This window comes from Columba livia, chromosome 5 (genome assembly GCF_036013475.1).
Source record: "Columba livia isolate bColLiv1 breed racing homer chromosome 5, bColLiv1.pat.W.v2, whole genome shotgun sequence".
NCBI lineage: Eukaryota > Metazoa > Chordata > Aves > Columbiformes > Columbidae > Columba > Columba livia.
In genome coordinates this window covers 5,926,581-5,944,787 of record NC_088606.1, presented here as the reverse complement: position 1 = coordinate 5,944,787, position 18,207 = coordinate 5,926,581, and the positions used below count along the sequence as shown (strand labels likewise).

At 48.0% G+C, this 18,207-nt stretch overlaps 1 protein-coding gene across 7 annotated transcripts in view; it reads right to left on the bottom strand.

Annotated features, from left to right (window-relative positions):
* DAAM1 (dishevelled associated activator of morphogenesis 1) overlaps window positions 1-18,207 on the bottom strand; it is a 94,225-nt gene that overhangs the window by 60,884 nt on the left and 15,134 nt on the right. For 5 of the 7 annotated variants that reach the window (XM_065063224.1, XM_065063228.1, XM_065063225.1 and 2 more), the window contains exon 2: window positions 14,965-15,062. The exons of the other annotated variants lie outside the window; for them this stretch is intronic. The gene's annotated coding sequence lies outside the window, so the exon portion shown is untranslated. The remainder of the gene's footprint in view (window positions 1-14,964; window positions 15,063-18,207) is intronic. 7 annotated transcript variants of the gene reach the window in all.

Genomic DNA, 18,207 nt, shown 5'->3' with positions numbered 1-18,207 from the left:
CTCATCATCCCTCTCAAGACCAAGAAGTGCTGCTCTGTTTCGTGTTTGCACCAAAGCCGATGCAAAGAAACTCTTTTTAATGAGGAGGATCTAAGCATTGTTTAACTAAAACAAACAAAAAACAGACAAACGAACAAACAGAACCCCACAACTTTGAAATAGAGCCCTTGTGCAGATGAGAAGCTCAGAAACAGGGTTGCCTTCCTCTAAGCAGGAGCCACCTTTCCCTTCAACGCAGAAGCTCAGAGGACCTGAGCCCATCGCTAGCAACTCCAGCCCAGACCCCACACTGAGCACGGTGCCGGTATCCCTGGCATTGCCGTTCCTGTTAAAAGCAACCAGGATGATTTTCTGGCCATAAGCTTCCATTCCCACTTCCAAAACCCCCTTTCTTCAGCGTAAAGCTGTTTCCACACACAGTCTACACAGGAGGGGAATGTTTGTGTGTGGTGGAAATCCGCGTGTATGGGCAAGAGGGGGGAAAAAAGGCAAAACACTTGCCTAAAGGCTTTAAACTGTTTGATGATTGCCTTTCCCCCGTACATCCACCTGTGAAACAGCAGCCGTGAAAGGGGATGGGGACAGGACCCTTCCCGTGATGCTGCAGGAAAACCAGCTGCCAGGAGGAGCCTGACTCATCGCTAAATCACAAGAGCTGTAATTCTCAGCATAAGCAAATCTCAAAGACTTGGGTTTCATAGATTTATAAATACATCTGCCAAATCCTGAATTACCCCAGATCCTCCTCCCCTTTCCCAGAAGTCCTGTTATACTCGGTCAACTCAACAAAGAGGGTTTTGCATCTCCAAATCTTGCTCAGGCTGCCCGGTACCCAAAGGATGCTGGCAGGAGCTGGTCGCAGGCTCTCAGCTCGCTGCTGGAAAGCCCCATCTGCCAGCACCGTCAAAAACCCAGCGCTTGCCTAGAATGTGTCACCTCCTCTTTGTATTATTTCCTTTTATTGTGGAATTCGTCACAACCTGAAGTATACATCTGGGCCTGCTGTCTCGCAAGAATGAAGTTTATGCTGCTCAAGGGCAGATGAGCTTTAGGGGCTCGATGGTGAAATTCAGCAAGAAAAATCAAATCACTTCATTCACAGAGCCAATAAACACTCATACATTCATTGATGGGGAAAAGAACCCAGCTGCACAAATTTGTAAAACACCAGAAAAAGCCTTCCTTTTTCCACCTAAACAAATTTACACCTACTGCAAGCAATAAAAGTGCTGGGAGAGATTTTTTCCTATCTAGAGGCGTTGATGATGCTGCTCAGGAAAAAGAGCAACCACCTCCATCACAGTGCAAAAATATCACAACTCAGTTTGCAAGGTCTCTCTCCATTGCGGGAGTGAGCTCCCTGCCAAAGGAAGCACACGCGCTGTTGACTCTGCAATCCAGTTTTTGGGGGGAAGAGCGTGGTGCACAGCAGGGTGAGATGAGGTTTGTCTTAACGCTTTCCAACTGAAATCAATACTCAGGGCAGCACTGCTCGGTTTGGCAAGCCAGCAAAAATCCAGAGCAGGGGATTGCTGCCGGTATGTTGCAGAGCTATGTCTGTCCCAGGGCATGGAGATAAGCTTGGGTCCAAGGAGAAGATGCTGAGGGCTTGCAGCATCCATTCTTCATGGTGGGAGCTACATTGGGGATACCCACAGAGCCCTTTACCTTGTGATTGCAGAAACCAGCACAGCTTGGTGCACTGATGAATCGAACCAGGAAGATGCTGCTGGAGCAAAACTTCATTTAGTTTTTGAGGACCAAAAACCAAACCTTGCTGGAAGCTTCCCAGTCAGCTAGATGGTGAGTGGCACATTAACACTGAAGGACGTCACATGTTCTCCGTCAGCAGGGTTAATTTAATTGGTGATGAGCTGTACACCAGTGCCAGATCTTCTAAACTGCTACAGACCAGTAGCAATGGCAAATGCCATTTATTTCAGGAACATTTCAGGAACAAGGACAACAAACGTGGAACCACAGACAAGACCCAGTTTGGGAACCTATATAAATATATAGATATTTCTCAATGCTCACTAGGGTGCTAAACGACCCAATTCTGCAAACACACACATGCTTTTTCTCCAGCAGCCGGGCAGATTTGTGTTCCTTTAGCAAACCAAAAAGCAGGGTGGCTTGGTGGTGGAATAAATACTTGTCAACTTGCGTGTTCCTCCTTTAAACATCTTGAATAATTTGCACCCTGAAATCCTGGCAAAACTCTTGTCAGAGGTGGGTTAAGCCTTCTCAGAAATGCGCAGGTGGTGCGGGGGGGGCTCTCAAGGAAGGATGCTGCAGAATCCCCCTGCCCCCAGACCAGCTTTAAAAGGCAGGACAGAAAAATCCAGCAGAAAGGAAAGGTGACAGGAGAGGCCATCCCTCCTAGTGTTCCCCTCACCCCGCTCTTGTTTTGGGGCAGCAGCTGCTGGCGCTGCATTGTGGTGGGGCTCAAAGAGGCAGAGACGGCCCTTTCAGAGCCAAGGTCACACACGAGGAGGGATTAGCACCAGCCCAGGTCTCTCCTGAAAGCACGCAGCCTCAAGGAGACCCTCATAAGAGTTGTTCTTTTGCGATCTGAACCTGGTCACTCAGGGCAGATGTCTGGGCTGGCAATGTCAAGCCTTGGCTGGGCAGCCCTTGAAGCCAAAAACAGTCAAGACAGGGATGCAAGACTCCCTGGGCAGCTCAGGGGCTGCTCCTGCACCACCGAGCACCTCGGGGTGAGCATCCTCCTCCATCCCAGCTCCGTCCCCATCACAAGCCAATATCCAGCCCCACTCCTTTTCCATCACTGGTTTTGGCCCCAGCTGTGGGAAAACACGCAAAGCACAAAACATCTCCGGGATGCAGATAATACCAAGCTGTGAAACCCACCCCAGGGTATCACAAGTTACATATAATTAGCCAGGAAGAGCAGCTTCGGTGATCAGAAACCTCCCGACACAACTCACCCCCCAGCCTGGCTGCTGGCAGGAGACCTCCCCTCTCAAATATTTCCCTCTCCATCCGAGAGGACGTGGATTTAAGTCACTTCATTTCCGAGATCACTCCCGGCACTGACTACTCCCTTTGATGATGCAAAGCTTTTGTCAATAAAAACCCAACAGCCTGGCAAGCGGGGAGAGAGACGCTGTATTTCCCACTGGAGGAGGATATTTGTTTGCCAATTAGCCTTTTCCTGGAGAACAATAGTTCAATAAAAAAACCTTCCTTGATTTTAATTCCCCCTTTTTTTCCTCCCCTCCTAGCTTCATGCCCTGCTCCTCCAATGAATATTTGGCCTTGTGACTTTGATTTATCATATGCAAAGCCTCACTGCTGAACTTTCCATTTCACTGCTCCCCATTCCAGAAGTAATCCCCGCGGTGCGAGGGGCTCTCCAAGTGTAAAACCGAGGGGGAAGAGAGGCAGGTTTTTCCTCTCTTAAAGCCTCTTAATTAATTTGGCTTTGCGAACTGGAGTTTCCAAGTTGCTCAGCAGCAGATGCTTCTAGTCCATCAGCACCGCAACGCACAGCAAAGCAACAAGGAGCTACTGGCTGAGTCCCCACTGACTAGTTTTGGGTTGCGTTTGGGGATTTTTAGGATTATCCAAGCTTGAGATGAGGCTACTGGAACCATGAGTGTTCAGGCAGCTTGTAGTGTGTAGCAGGTTGTTTTTTTTCTCTTTCAAAATGGAAACTGGGTGGAGGCTGCTGTAAATAGGAGTCCTTGCTACCAGGGACCCTGATGGGTAGATATCATTAAACTTCAAGATATCATTAAACCTGTAGTCCAGAAAGTGCCCAGAGCAAGCAAACCACACTTGTCAGATCTCTCAGCTGACCTACCCATCTGCAATGCTGATTTCCATCTAAAGATTTTTAAATCCTGATGTTAATCTAGAGTGATTTTACCCCCTGAAGTACGAACAGAGGGTTGAGAATTCCTTGATAAATATGATGGCAGAAATAGCCTGCCGCTTTCCTTCCAGTGTGACACTAATATCTCCCCATGCTACAGCAGATGAACGCTGAAAAACAATATACATGAGCTTGCACCAGGCACAACGCCATCCCAACATCTCCAACGCGATGCCTGCTCCCGCCCGGCCTGGGAAAAAGCAGCAATTTTTAATTATATTACACTAAAAGACTGTTTGCATTTAAACACGATAAAGAAAAGCAGGCGAGAACAGCAGGCAAGACTAATTGGATTGCTTGATTATACTTTTTTTGTATGTAGATGTAAAACAATGTAGCTTATGGCAAAAGCCCCACATTGAGCAGGACTGAGCTCCACCAGCCCATGCCACAGGACAGCAGGACTCGAGTTTCCCAGGAGAACTGCTCAAACCCACCGCCTGCAATTTGGAGGACCTGGCTTAGTCGAGGCACAGCATTTTAATTGCCAAATGATCCTGCCTCCCACCAAAGTCGGGATTATTTTCAGGGGTGGACTGCCTGATGATCCCTCTTCCCCAGCAGGAACATCCAACCAGTGGAGATCCCAAGGGGATGCATTTAAAAATCAATAGAGTCTATTTTAATGCTTAATCCAGGAAAGTATCAGCATCAGTAGCATCGATACAAACCAAATTTAAACACTCTGAGTACACGCACAGAATTTCTATTTTGTCTTTTGTGCACTGATTTAACCAAATCTGGTTTTCCCCGGACACACTCAAGTCCAAACAGGGCATCCGTAGCATCCCTAATGCTTCAGGCATCCTGTCTGCCTCCATCTCTATGTGCTGCTTAAAAAACGAGCCTCTCCACTCCACTGGAGCAAATGCTCCAGTGAGAAAACACCCATCAAAGGTGCAATATTGTAGTGACACCAGCCACCTCCCCGCCAGGGCTATGTATAGAAGTGGATTTATCTTTTTTGCTGGTTTTCACACTGCACCCGCCACAAATTGCAACACAAGCTTCCCATCCCTGTAGATATTTACAAAATGATCTCCCTTTTCATTAAAAAAAAAATAAAACCCCACAACTTCGCAACTGCAAAGAGCTGCCTGAAAAAGCCACCCAAGGGAGTCCTGAGAGGCTCAGACACCCCAAGAGAAGATAACTGTGTTTGAAGTTTTTAATTTCATCTTGTTTGCTGCAGGAGGGCAGTCCGGGTGTTCATATATTTGGGACTAGCCACACTACAGACGCACCCACAAACACAGACATACCTTCCCAGGGGCCACTGCAGGCATGACGTGGGCTCGGAAAGCCATGGAGTCACCTGTTTCTGCTGGGGGACAGCACCGTATTCTGCTCTCTTCCATCCACCAGCTCCCTCCCACACACCCACTGTGTTCTCTGCATGGTTCAACACCATCACTTTGCTCACTTTCTTGAGTCTTAGTACCAGTCCTTGATGGTCCTGGTCCTTTCCAAGGTTGCAGATGACTTCTTGCTTGGGGTTGGAGTCCTGCGCTCCGGCCAGCAAAAGGAAAGTACTTCTCCCCATCGACACCAGTCCAGTTTACTCACAATCCGGAGCAATGAAGAACTTCACCTCTTCAGAGATTCCCAAGCCCTGGTGATGGCAGGGTCTTGCAGAGGTCTTTACATCTGCCAAGTGGGCAAGGCTTCATGGTACCACTGGTGATCAACACCTTTGTGACATTCCTTCAAAGCTCACCTCCTTTGCTGGCTTCATGGTGACTGACATCAGATCCATCCAGCTCTCAGGTGAGAAAATGTGACCCCAACACCCCAAAACAACCCTCCATTCCTTTAGCAGCTTTGAAGCTGAAACAGCTCTAGCAGCAGAGGTGGCAACTGATAGGAGCCACTCAGGGCTGCAGCTTTCCACTAACCAGCTCAACAGATCTTTCAACATGGCCCAGACAACACCACTGATAATGAAGTGGCGCTCAGCAAGTCTAACTGAGCTTGAAACCCAGTAAGATGAGCGTTATTCCTTGATCCTCGATTTGTGCTTCCTCCTGCTCACATTATGAGTGTCACAAGCCAGCTGAGCAAAGGCTTCAAGTGGGATGAGATCCTGAAGTGACCAAGCAGAGCCCTAACAACAAAAAAGCAAAACCACGCCAGAGGGAATGATGCTTTCTGGCCCAGGGGCTACAACGACATCAGAGCTTCTCTGCTCAGACACACAAAGTTTTATCATTGCCATACGCTTCACCACGAGACAGGGTGGATAAGGCTGTTTTCTGCTTAGCTCTTAGCACAAGCACATCTATCTCAACCCCCACCTCCAATAGAACAAGAACATCCAGAAGCTGCAACATCCAGAAGCTCCAGCACCCAGGACCTCCATCTCAAACCTGTCCCTATAACACAGAGCCCGAAGATTTGCTGCCCAGCCCCACCGCACTCAATCTTTAAAAGCATTTTCCTCCATCTCTAACCTTGGTAGCCCATTGCTCCAGATTAACCCTGCAGTTTGGATGCCCTAAAAACACAATACCTCAAAGAGAGAGCGACCCTGAGGTCACCCACAATCTCGTGACTGTCCAGAGGGGAAGGAAATTAAATGGCTTTTGGATAACAAATCTTTGCAGCATTTTCCAGCACCAGACCTGTAACATTGCAGTGAAAGCTTGAAGAAGCTTCACACTGGATTTATGTACCTGAAAACTCCAGATTCACTTCCCTACTGGAGGAAATTGCCACAGAAAGAGAAAACACCCCAAAATAACCGCTTCTACAGACAATAACACCATTAGTGCAGGTTTTTAGAGCTGGCAAGAGCTATCTGTCCCCATCAACTGCAACATGAGCTGTGAGAGCACAGGAGGAGGGGAGAAAAAGCATCTTACAGGCAATCGCAGGCATTTTTTTTCCCAGCTAAGTGCCTCATGGGGGGAGCAACCCAGGCATCAACAGGAGCACTTGAAGCATGCTGGTGCTTTATAAATTCACTTTCAGTAGATTTACCAACACGTCACATGGAGAAGGAATGTGTGCTATGCAAATCCAGCCCCAGACTGCTCCCTGCCTAATCTAGCTTTAGATTCAAATGCTTATTACCATGGCGTCTAATCGGGTAATGCGTAAATGGACAGGTTTAGTTTGGGCTCCCAGTACTTCAGCTGTCTTTGCACTAAGGCACCAAATGGGAGGGAAAGAAAGGAAAAAAAAATAAGAAACTAAGAGAAAAAAAAACAACTCTGCAAATAATTCAAACTCTGGTGGACAGCAGAGAACAAAAACCAGGCGTGGAAAAAAGTATTGACACCTATCAGTAAAAGCCAAGCAGATATGCAAACATCTGGCAGCTCACCAAGAACACAATGAGCGTTGAGTCCTGCTCGCGCCCCATCGGATCCCTGCAGGGAAGTAGGTGGATGGTCTTTCAGGGTCTCTCCCTTCCCCTCCGTGAGACATAAGGTGATGCAAGGATCTCACACACCCACACAGGACCCATCTACCAGCAGCACCAAGCACAGCCAGTCACACCATAACCTCCAGACTACGTTATGGATGCTCGGTACATTAGGACATCCAGAGCCTGGGTGACACGTGCCAGCCAGGAGCTGTTTGCTGGTTTTGGGGAAGAAAGGGCCCCCTTACTGCATCAGGGTCTGCAGCAGGACATGGGGACCATGGGAGCATCACTTCCAGAGGCCACCACCTACCTGTTTGCTGCCACCAGCCACACTCTTGCGATGTCCAAGGTCATCTCTGCCCTTACCTGCACCAGACAAGGTGATTCATTTCACTTCTAAGGTTTGTCAAACAGTGTGACCAAGCCATATACCACCTCTGGCACCTCCAGGATACAACCCAAATGCCAATCTTTCACCTCCACCATGCAGCTACAACTCAGCCACTCTGCACCAGAAAGTCTTGACAGGTCCTTCTGTCCATCTGCTGCTCACATGCCATGCTAAGCTTTCCAGCGATGGAAGACAGTGAGGTTTTCAACACCATCATCCAGCTCCCACCTTCAGGATGCCAAATCCCAGCAGCTCGTCCTCCACAAGCCGAATGGCATGCAGACCTGCAACCCGCTCCAGCAAAGAGTCGAGATAATGCAGATGTTGCTACCAGCCTCTGAAGACCCTACAAGACTGTACTGACTCTGCTATGCTAACTGGTGGGGTAAGCAGCACTAGGAATACCAACACTAACAAAGAAGAGATTTTCCTCTGTGAAACTAAACAATGTAAGCTACATTTATATTAAGGCTACAGGATCAACTTGAAATCATAGAATCATTTTGGTTGGAAGAGACCCTTAAGATCATCAAGTCCAACCATAACTTAACCTAAATCAAGCACTAAACCATGTCCTTAAGAACCTCATCTTTGTGTCTTTTAAACACCTTGAGGGATGGTTACTCCACCACTTCTCTGGGCAGCCTGTTCCAGTGCTTCACAACCCTTTCTGTGAAGAAATCTAAACCTTCCCTGGCACAACTTAAGGCCATTTTCCTCACATCCTATCACTCGCTACCTAGGAGAAGAGACCAACACCCTCCATGCTACAACCTCTTTTCAGGTAGTTGTAGAGAGTGATAGAGAGCGATAACTTAAATTCATGAGACATCAAAGAATTCACATAGGTGAACATCTCCCCTGCAACACCTACGTGTCTGTGCAGAGTTCTGCAACATGGGCCCTCCGGTGTCTCACAACATGGTAAATCCAGCTAAACCTCCAAGCGGAGGTTCATAACATTTACGTGTAGTCCCTGGTGTCTAGTGCAGACTGAGTTTTCATCGCATCCCTTCCCTTAATAAAAAACCTCCACAACACCCTTTTAACCTGGTGCCTATTTTGACAGAACTTGCAGCAGCTTCACATGTTTAACATGAAAATCAACCTGGAAAAGAGGACAAAACCAGCCAGCGGACTTGATAAATTGCCAGTGACAGGGGAGGAGTAGTAGATCACAGTATCACAGTATCACAGTATGTTTGGGATTGGAAGGGACCTCAAAAGATCATCTAGTCCAATCCCCCTGCTGGAGCAGGAACGCCTAAGTGAGGTCACAGACTAACTTTAAAGCTTCCTTTCTTTATGAAATTAAGCTGGAATCATAGGTTAACTTTCCACGATGCACGTTATTACTGAGGAAAGCGAGGCGGCTGATTTTCTGCCACTCAAGCACATGTAACCTACGCTTCAACATTTACTGAATGAATATTCAAAAGCTTTGAAAGGAGAAGGAAAACAAACCCAAAGAAATCAGAGCTTGCAGCCCACAGTGTTTTCATCAGCCTGTTCAAAGAACAAGCCAGATTTACCAGTGCCCATGTCTCTGCGTGGGCAGCTGGTTGGGCTCTCTCTCCAGCTCTGCACCTCCACGGCAGCACCTGGAGCTGCTCTGGGGGGCTTTTGTCCTGCTCCTGTAGCTGAAACAACAGCAGGGATGGTTAAACGAGGTGGAAAGAGCCCATTGCCCATGCAGCCCAGCCCATGCTGCAGAGGGAAGAAATGCTTTGTGAGACTCCCAACCTAAGGGCATGGATAGAGATGTTAGTGGAGGAGTCCTTCCCAACAACAAGGGAGACATGCAAATAGCATTTACCTGGCCATGGGGACTAAATACTACAGTAAATTCATACTCACTTGTCAGCCAAAAAATAAAGAGTCCACATTCCCGTATTTACAGCCACTACCACTTCTGGAGCTCTGTCTACAACAGCCTCTGGGAGAGGGTCATTGCCACTGGTGACTGTGAAGAGGTCCCAGTGAGTGGGTCCTTCATCCCACTGTGGCACAGGGGATAGTTCACACACACTTATTTCCAAGGGAAAAAAATATCTCAAAGCCTCAGAAGCTGCATTTCTGGAGCTGTGGATAACATATGTGAAGAGCATGGTTCGCTTATGATAACCCAGGATAGCAAGTCACTTGAGATGTAAAAATAACTTAATGAATAAGTATATTTAGATTTATTACCTCACAGCAGCTTTATTTATAGGGATGCCAATCACTTTTACACAGATACAAAACCGGCTGGCAGAATGCCTTAGTCTATATCCAGAAACCCATCTGTAACAAATCTAAGCCGTGATAGCACTGCATACGTTTGGCCAAACAATAACGCTAATGCCAGCCATCTTGACTTTAAATGTACAGATGGGCCAGGGGGGGTTTGCCAAACCTGCCACATGGCCAAAGATGGATGAATTTTGCTGTCACCTACTGTAAACTGGTTAGGGAAAGGACCAGATGAAGGAAAACCAGTCACTGTCTGGGCTGTGTGGATGCTAATACCAATACAACGCTGGATGGAGAGCAAACCAGCATCCGGCTGATTGCAGGTGAACCTCTTTCAAAACCTTTCATCACTCAAATGGGGAGGTATAAGCAAGAAAAAAAGACCCACTGGAGCTCTGCAGCATCTTTCAAAGGTGACAGGATTAATCTATGGCTCCTGTGTATAGTTTTTTTGATCCATCGTTAAAGACAAAAAGCTGGGACAGAGGAGAAATTAACTGAAAGCCATCGCTTAGCTCTCAATCTCAAAGCAGACAAGGAGTTTGAGTAAGACTTTTCCTCTCCCACCAGTGCCCAGGATTGCACAGCTTTAGATAAATTTTCAGAAGTCAAGGGGCAATGCTGCAGTTGATTTCCATGGGGCTGGTGTTGCAACATCCCAAATTACCCCAAGTTGGGGACTTTCTGCTGTTGCCCCTCCAGCTCGAAGCAGAGACCACCTGGAGAAATGGAAAGTCACGTCTAATTCACAAGAAACAAAGAAAAACTGGTTTTCATCCCAGGGAGGCTTCTTGGGGCCTGGTTGTCTCAAAAATGGGGCAAAACAGGGATGGCTCCACATCAGATACAGACTATGGGTAAATGCATCTCATCCATGAAAGCTGCAGTGTTTTGGCAAATGCCAAGGAGGAAAAGGTTACTCTAGAATATTACTTGGAATAATAGCTCTGGGAACAAACCCAGCATCAATTTTCAACACTTACTCAGCAAATTATTTGAATAAATTGAGGGAGCCTTGTGCATACATACTGACAGCATTATTTGGCAGATTTTTTTGCCTCTCCTCCTTAGCTAATTCATGAGAAAACAACTCCCAGTAAACATGATCACCTTCCAGTTCAGTGCATGGATCCAACTGACCCTGCCTTGGGGACAAGGTAACCTCTCAAGATCCCTTTCAGCCCTATTTTGAAACCATTTTACACCGCAATCTGTTTACACACTGGCATTTGCTCTGATTCATCCCTAGAAATAAATATGTCTAAAAGTGTAATTGATGGAAAGAACAAAAAAAACAGCAGTTCCCTCTCTCAAGGACAACACAAAGGAAAACAACCAGACGCAGAGCTATGACATCCTCGATCCAAATGTTTTCCAAAACATTTCCAAATGTTTTCCAAAGCTTCCAGCTGAAGCTTTCACAGCCTCGGGCTATGGTTGCAGCCCGTGCCATTATTTGAGTGCAGCATCACAGTGGGTCACAGCACACACTGAGGAGATGGCTGGTGATGACTTTTCCAATGACACACCTGCCAAAACACACCCTAGACCCTTCTGCAGAAAACACGGCGTTTTGAACAAAAACTGCCTCTGCTTTCTCAATGGGGCATCCTCCAATGTGATGGAGCTCAATTGCCATGTGGGCTTTTGGGAACAGAGCATCAGTGAATGCACATGGCCAGATGTCCTCACCTTCACGGCAGGCTTTTTAGTTCATTCTAAGTACCTTAGGACTTCACTCATCTGCCTCTAATCCTTTAAAATTATAGAAAAAAAAATACTTTTAATAAGTGAGTTTTTAAAATAAAGAGATAAAAACATACGTTTTCTACACTTACACAAGAAATGTTGAAGTTCTGTCCAGACATCAGCAAACGTGGACATTTACGGTTATTGCACACTCAGCAGTGCTCAGATGCAATGACCGACGGCTCTGGGGACCGGGGGGCTGGTACACAACCTATCCCTGACCCCAGCTCCTCACCCTGCTCCTAACACAACAGCTCCCACCCACGCCAACGGCCTCATCGCAAACGGCAGCGCCTGTAAAGCCGAGTCTCTGAGGTCCTTCAAAATCCGAAGCTGATCTCCACCTCTTTCAGCTCACTTCTGGACACAATCAAAACCCAGAGCAGACTCCTTACCGAAGGAGCCCTCCTATCAATTGGACGTGGGCTTTTGATTAGACCTGTTGTAGAGCTGAAAAAAAAAAAACAAACCCTTGCTCAAGGATGATAAAGTCTAGACACTACAATATATTTTCCAGCCGATCCAGCAAACCTAAAAAGCCCTCCCTTGATCTTGGACTGCCACGATCAAAGCCATTATCCCATTTGGAGCCCTTCTGAAACTTTAGCTTCCAAATGTGCAAGTTATTTTTAAAATCTAAACCAGGCCAAGCCTCCTGTTTGGAGTTTTACGAGGAAAATGGGGTGTGCTCCTCCCAAACCTTCCCCTGCCACGTCTGGAAGTGCCTGGTGGGCACATGGCAGAGGGTGAGAGCAGAGAACTGGCCCCAGCCCTGGGGGGACCTCAGTGGCACCTGGTGGCCACGGTCTGCTTGCATGGGGGAACACGGCCTGTCCCCTGAGGGTGGCTATGGTGTGGAGGAATACTCTCTATCCTTGATTGAGATTGGAAAGCAAACATCCTTTGCACACAAATCCTTAGGATCTGGGTCTGCCTTTGGCATCCTCTGCCACAGGGTTATGTCATTCTCTGGCACAAGAAACAAAATGGCTTGAAATACCATCATTTTCTACAGAAATTAAATAAAACTAAGCGGTACAAGTCTGCTTTACCAGGTGGCAAGGCACCCAAATGCACAAAGAAAAGCCACAGGACAATCGGGGAAATAAGATATTCCAAGTAAAAAATCAGTTTCCAGTCTCTGGGAGGAGTGTTTCAGGTGGCTGAAAGAAGAAACACACAGCCCTGCAAATGTATAGTAAGGCCAAAGGAGCATCAGGTCTGCCTCAAGTGGGATGCTCAAAGAGGTGATGGAAGCCCAACCAGCCCATGTCAGAGCAGCTGGTGCTGCGTGATGAGCACTAAATCTGTCACACAGCAGGCACCACAGCAGAAAGGACCTGTGGTCACTCCCAATGGTCAGGGCTCACAGTGGCCAGACTGGGGAGAAGTCAAGGGATGGTTGGTCCAGAGTGACAAAGAGCTTGGGGAGAACTGGAAGGGCTTTTTGAAAGCACCTGGTCACCAAGCTTCACCTTCCACGTTCCAAGGTGGACTTGTAACAGGGAGGTGGCCTTCAGAGATGGGGACAGGAGGCGATTCCCATCATGGAAAGGAGAAGAGAGCAAAACAGAGCATTCACATGCTTCAAAACTATTCAAAAGCCAAATGTAGCTCCCCAGTGAATGCTTCGTTTAACTAAGTAGCTTCTAAAGCACCAGGCAAATAGCCACACCGTCTCCTTTTCCTCCCAGCATCTGCCTCTACTTCCCCTCCGTGCTTTCACCCTCCTCAACTCCCAGCAGCTCTGCTCCTCCTCCCCATCTCTCCCTCTTTCAAACCAAGGAGATCTGTGAAAGGCTGAGCGAAGTGGGCAGGGACGTGCTGGGAGGATGGGGATTAGGGACCTGCTGCCCCCTCTAGCATCCCTTGCTGCAGCTGGAAGGACCACGCTGGGCAGGAGCAACGGTCACACTGCACATCACACATCCCCAGCACCTCGGGAAATGTCGTCTGAACCTCCACCAGCTTTCCAGCTGAGTAAACATCAAGGAAAAAATCATGTTGACAGCCTTCCTTAAGAGTAGTTCCATCAAATCAGACTTTTCCCACCCACAAGCACACCGGAGCAGAAAGAGCAAAGGCCACCGGCAACGTGTCTCTGGCTGTGACAGCCATGACAGTCCCAGAGGGGACAGGGGATTTGGCAGCACCTCCAAAAATGTTGCTTGGGAGCTGGGTGAGGTGGATGAGACATTGGAAACCTGCTCGGCTTCAGCTCTGCCATGGCACAGAGTCCAAGACGTGCCCCAACACAGTGGTTCATCTTTGCTCACCCCAACAAATGCAGAGGGGAGAGGGATTTCAACCTTAACATCCATGCAAGTGTGTTTCACTGGGTTTTCGAAGTCACCAAAGCCCCACAGATCCCGGTGCTCCGACCTTGCCCTTGACCTGGCCCCTTTCCTCTAACAAGCTTCCCCCAGGGAAGATGGAGAGCAAAGCCCCACTGTGCATCCACAATCCCCAAGAAGGGCTAACACAAAGTTACCCACCTCAAAGATTTATGGTCCTCATCACACAGGAGAGCACAGGAGATGATGGCAATGGCTGTTTCTGGATTTAAGAGGACCTAAACCCATAACAGAAGCAGCGTGCACCCAGTCTGACATGACAAATAACATGGCCAGGGCAGCCAACGAGCCAGCATCCCAGCACCAAACCTCTGCCACAAAGGGGAAAAAAGCAAATTGTCCAGCCTCACACTGCCACCAGCACAGCAGCCACCCTCTGCTGCTCTCAGTGGTAAATACTGAGGGAAAATATCATTAAATTCATTTAGGCACTGAGCATCAACCAGGCCGGGCTCAGCACCACATCCATGCCCTCATCTCCCGTGCTAAAGAGATGGCAAACATGTGCATCACCGGTCCCTCTTCCCAAACCAAACACACAAATACAGGCTGAAAAGCACCTGATTTCTAACCCTGGCAAACTTACAGTGGTAACTTATCTCCAGGCAGAGCTGTGACTTTTATAAGGGATACCACCAGGCTAAGGAGTCAGAAGCGTAAGCGGACAAGCAAATGCCCTTTATTTCTGTAAAGCTTTTTATTTTTTTCCTCCTGAAATGGCAGGGAGTAGCACAGCTTTTGCCAGTTTAGTGGGGTATACATGAAGGTTTGGCTGAAAGCAACCTCATTAAACTGGCTGGGTCATTAAGCACCAATCCAGTCTTCTGATCACCGCATGACGGGCTGGGAACCAAAGGCAATTCACAATTAAACCCGTGACAATCAGGAAAAATCCTTACAACCCCCCCCAAGCAGAATCCACCAACACAATCCCCACCCTCTCTTCTTTTTTTCTTTATTTACTTACATAAGCAGCATGACAGATAACTTGGAGGAAATCAGATGCTTAATGATTAAGCGACACTTAGGCAGCACTCTGGAAGATAAATACGCCCTTTGGAAACCCTGCAACAAAAACAGAAGGTATAAACAGACAGTAACTAATTATTCTGATGAAATCTTGGAAGACCTGAAATACCCGACTGCAGCAGAACAAAGCGGGTGCTCGCCGGGCCTGCTCGCAAAAAATAAGTCACACCCTTTTCTAAAAGAATTCACCCAAATAAACCTAAGTGCTTCTGTCTTGTTTTTGTTTGCGTGCGTGTCTCTTAAGGTCTAGGCTGATAGGAAACCTCCGCCATACCCTGGAGGGATCCCGTCACCTTCAGCTAAAATTGGACTTCAAGGAAAGTGGGTGTCTCCAACACACGCCGACACGGCTCCCACCCCACGCTTGAGGAGCGGCGTGTCGGCGTTTTTCCTCCCCACCCATTGAAACCAAAAATAGAGTGTTTTCTAGATGAAAAGAAATTAAGGAAAATAAATAAATAAAGTGTTTTCCTAGGGAGAAAGGAGGGGACAGCAAGTCTACCCCGCTGTAGGGCTTGAGGCAGCCAAGATGGGAGCAGAATGCAGCTGAGCCGCAGGGACAAGACAACGTGAGATGCTTGCCCCAGCGGCGAGAGGAACCTGTAAAGCCCACTAGCATCCCGCCCACCATCACGGATATAGAATAAGGCACCTGCTTTATCGTGGTCCATGACACCAGGACCGCGAGCCCCTGTTACAGCAGAGCGAGACAAGGGGATGTGCTCAGTAAACATTCCTCTGCTCTCCTTGCCTTGGAGGAAAACCATCGTTTTCCTCCTCTCCTCTCTGCCCTCCCCCACCACATTAAATGCCAGCGGAGCTCAGGGGAATATTTAATCTCAAACCTCAGTAATCAATCAGTTCACCCTCACACATGAGAAAGAGTCACAGCAGTAAGCACCAAATCCCATTTCTACCCAGCAATATGATGTTTTAATTACGTACATAAAATTTCCCTTTTAATATAAATCCTGAACAGATCCATACAGCCCCCGGGTGGTGGGTGGGGAAGGACATGGAGCTGGGGAAGAACATGGGGATGGGGGAGGAAGGAAAGGGAGGAGAAAACATCCTGGCAATTATTTCAAATGACAACTTTATATGGCTGCTCCAGTTTGCCACTGGCACCATGACGCTTTGACCTTGCGTTTGCTGTTCCAGAGGATGGGCAGTAACGCGGCGAGCAGCAAGCCCACGTCCAGCCCTCCCACCACAAGATGCACCAGTTTTATCCCAACATGTCAGCGAGCGTGCAGGAAAATGGGGAGAGAAAAGGCACAATGGACACACATGGAAAGGTTTGGACCAGGCTGTGATACAAATAACAACAACCAGACCTTGTCACCAGTGCTGCAAAATTTACTCCAGAGGCTGTTCACATCAGAGGAAGCCTTTCTAGCTGGGTTTGAGCAGGTTTGGGAACACCCCCTGCCACTACTTGTTATTTCCAAGCACAAGCATGGCCAGACCAGTAGGACCATCACATAGCTGCAGTGCAACAGGTGTGTGCACACAGCTGTGAGCAACATCCCTTGATAGGACAAGGGGTGATGGTTTTAAAATAAAGGAGGGGAGATCCAGACTAGACATGAGGAAGACATTTTTGACCCTGAGGGTGGTGAGAGCCTGGCCCAGGTTGGTCAGAGATGTGGTGGATGAACCATCCCTGGAGACATCCCAGGCCAGGCTGGACGGGGCTCTGAGCAACCTGAGCTGGTGAAGATGTCCCTGCTCATGGCAGGGGTGGCACTGGATGGGCTTTGAAGGTCCCTTCCAAGCCAAACTCTTCTATGATTCTATGATCCCTTCTTCATCCAATCAGACCAATCTCAAATGGCACAGCTCACAAACAGCTATGCTAAAATACATGCTTTTTTTCTTTTAAATATGAACACATGCACAGACTTTTCTAATATATAGGAACAAAAGAGGGGGATACCCTGCTGAAACCCCGTGAGCAGCTCAACTGCTGTCTGAAGCAATGAAAGAAATGAGAAGCAGATACCAGGCACACACTCGCTTGCCATGGTGGGGTTTGGCTCTGGAAACGTTTTGGGATTCCCCAGTGTAAGCTCTGAACTCCAAGAGCTGCCACACAGTCTTGGAGCCACTCTGGAGGAGAAGCAGAGGGGTTTCTGGGTGCTCAGCCAGGCAGGTGGAGCAGGATGGACAGACCAGCTTTGGGTGCCCATTGGGACAGCTCACCCCAGTCCATGCTCCATCACCTCAGAGGTCCCAAAAACACCCATTGTGCCCCAAGAACAGGTCAGAAACCACCTTCCGTACACGGCAACAGCCTTTCACCACTTAGCACAAAAAAAAACCCACCCCAAACCCATGGCGTGGGGCAGAAAGGAAGGTCCTCTCACGGGGGATGAACCCACTCATGACCATAGTTTCAGTCCCAATTGTTTTGTGCTCAGACAAAACAAAGGAAACAAGCTGGGCATTGGGTATCTTGGAGTTATCTTTGATTTCTCTGTGTGTAGCAGGGCTGGGGTTTTGAACACCTTTTCCAGGCAGATCCCATGGCAAGCTTCTTCAACACACGTGCATCACTTTCTAAAGATGTGAGCGCCTTGGCTCGCGAAAGCCGGTTTTGGAAGGAGAGGTGACGTGGTACAACAGGAATTTTTCAATTCCTCTCAACAGGAAACATCACACAGAAATCTGCAAGGGAAACCCACCTGTAACCGAGATTTCTGCACCATGCTCTCCTTCCAAAGGCTCCCTCCCCTCCTTCAATTTTTGGCTTTGGTTTCCCCGAGCCCTGCAACAGCAGGAATTGCTTGGCACAAGGGACAAATTCCTCAAGCTCCACATGCATACCTAGAGAAACTGTTGCACTTACACCCTCCCTAACCTCTTTAACCCGCGTTGGGAGATGTACAACCAAGAAGGACAGGGCATCACCAGCTGCCCACAGCCTGCTCCTGGAGGATCCAGTCATATCCCCATCCTCTCCCAAAGAGCAGGACTTTGCAGTGCAATTCAGGACAGAGATACTCAGTGCAGTATCTAGAGCAAATTAAACCTCCCAGGCACAGCAGCAAGCATGGATTTATTGATTCATGGAAAATGTCCTTATAAATTACTTCATTCAGATCAACAGGACAAGACAAAATGAGGGCTATCCTCGGCAGCAAGAGGCTGCAGCAATATCATTTCAGTCCCATGTTCC